Source organism: Schistocerca piceifrons, chromosome 2, assembly GCF_021461385.2.
Source record: "Schistocerca piceifrons isolate TAMUIC-IGC-003096 chromosome 2, iqSchPice1.1, whole genome shotgun sequence".
NCBI classification, from domain to species: domain Eukaryota; kingdom Metazoa; phylum Arthropoda; class Insecta; order Orthoptera; family Acrididae; genus Schistocerca; species Schistocerca piceifrons.
Window position 1 is genome coordinate 376,821,238 of NC_060139.1, and position 2,204 is coordinate 376,823,441.

The following is a 2,204-nucleotide window of genomic DNA, read 5'->3' on the forward strand; positions in this document are numbered from 1 at the left end:
GAAACAAATATTAACTGACACTTTCACTATCACAATAAACAATTTGTTTACTCTTCATGATACATGTTAAGGATTTTAAGTTAGTTCTAATTTAACAATTCCAGTACTCCGAAGCCATTCAGAAATGGGCGACAAACAACTACAATGAAATTAGAATTATATTAATACCTTCAGCTGTTGACGGGCGTTGGTATATATCAATGGGGACAGGTGAAAATGTATGCCCCGATCGGGACTCGAACCCGGGATCTCCTGCTTACATGGCAGGCGCTCTATCCATCTGAGCCACCGAGGGCACAGAGGATAGTGCGACTGCAGGGACTATCTCGCGTACGCCGCCCGCGCGACCCACATTCTCACCTTGTATGTTCACACACTACGTTCGCAGTGTCCCACCCCAACGCACTCATTCGGACATATCCGAAAAGAACAGACACTACATCCATAAAAAAAAACAACTACAGTAGTCAGTGTCGGTGTCGAGTGGTCCACCACAGGCTGAATTCTATAGTTACTCTGCAGTAGGGACCTGTCACACATTTACTTATCTTATAGAACGTAAAAGCGAATATGTGGAAGGTGCCAAAGTCCACGTCATAAGGCACCTTTACCAAACAAACAATGAATTTTCGTATACTAAGAAAAGCGCAAATATTTTCTCACTGACGTATTACCGTATCTTACCTAGGTTGGGCATCGGTTGCTTTCAGACCCCTTTTTAAGAAATTGCCGCTAAACATCAATTATTTTGTGTATTGTTCTGACCACAATGGTGCAGATAGTTCGATTTTAATTGCAATTGTAATGTAGTTGACTATTTTAGTCGGTGTATTATTTAACTTCGGTACATCATGATATTCATTTCTGAATCTCTCATCAAATCCTTTTCTACACAACGTGCTTATATTTTTAGAAGAATTACTTCGAGATAATTATAGAGTCCAACTAAATAAATGCGAGCGAAGGAACAGATGAAAGTATAGGTGCCAAATGTTAGAACTTACTCAAGTCGAATTATCTTTGTTGTGGCACTGAAATATTGTCAGGAACGTAAATGCCAAATTTATTACTGTATGAACTATTTTATCAAGTACAGAAATCACCTGCCCCGCTCCACTTACTCGATTATTGTCCAGTGTGAGAACATGCTGAGTAATAGAGACGCTGGTGGAAAACTACAAAATTAGCTTGTCTTTTGGAATCTCTTATAGGATATTTTACTTTTGCTTCAGAAAAAAGAAATCCTTGTTATCATTTCTGCGTGTGCCACGGTGAATTTATGCATGAGAAAAAGTTCTGGATTCAAGCCACAGGCGTTCATAGGATGCGTTATATAACTTATCGCGTGTTTCACCTCTTGCAATGACTTTTCAGCGTTTAAAACGCGAAGTGATAACAAGATTCGGACTCCACGTTAGCTGTTGACTCCTCTAGAATGCTGGGTTAAAACAGCTCAAAAACAGAAGAAACGCAAGTACCTATCACTTGCAATATCACTAAGCCTAGTAATGCAATGCAATGTTCAGACCAGCCATCGGCCTCAGGAAAACTTACCATTTCTATACGAGGCTACATATATCTTAATTTTTGTAGTTTCAGGTTACATAATTTAAAGAGTTTAGCAGATGTCGTAAACTCGTATTAAAATTGCTACCCAAAAATATTTAATGTTGAAACATTGATGACAATATTGCTTCAGAAGTTGGCGATGAGATTTTATATTTGTTACGATTGCTTTATTACACTTTTGCATAAAAATTTAAATTGGGACAACGTCCTAGCCTTTCAATTTTCTACAATGTTCCACACTAACTGTTACCCAATTATTGTGTCATTTCTCCTGGTATGATACAACATTTCTTCAGATTTTAACACCACCTGTAACCCAATTTTGAATAAATATGTCCCTTGCATTATCGCTAACTTAGTCAAGTCCCTAGCGAATGAGAAAGGAACTGAAATTGAAGGTAGCAAAGCAAAAGCTGAAATGCTTAATTTCCTTTTCAAATGTTCCTTTACAAAGGAGCATCTTGCTCCAGGGCCAGGTAGAATCCGTTTCAGCTTCTATACTGAATTTTCAGGTAAATTAGCCCATCCTCTAACTACAATTTGTCGTAGATCCCTCGAACAAAAAAGCGTGTCCAGTGCTTGGTCAAAAACACGCAGGTCACAGGCTTCTACAAGAAGGTTAGTAGCAGTGATAC

The 2,204-nt window shown here is 38.6% G+C and overlaps 1 non-coding gene across 1 annotated transcript; it reads right to left on the reverse strand.

Annotated features, from left to right (window-relative positions):
- Nucleotides 1-221: 221 nt before the first annotated feature.
- Trnat-ugu lies at nucleotides 222-296 on the reverse strand. Its single transcript has one exon. It is a non-coding gene; the product is annotated as a tRNA-Thr (tRNA).
- Between the last annotated feature and the right edge of the window lie 1,908 nt (nucleotides 297-2,204).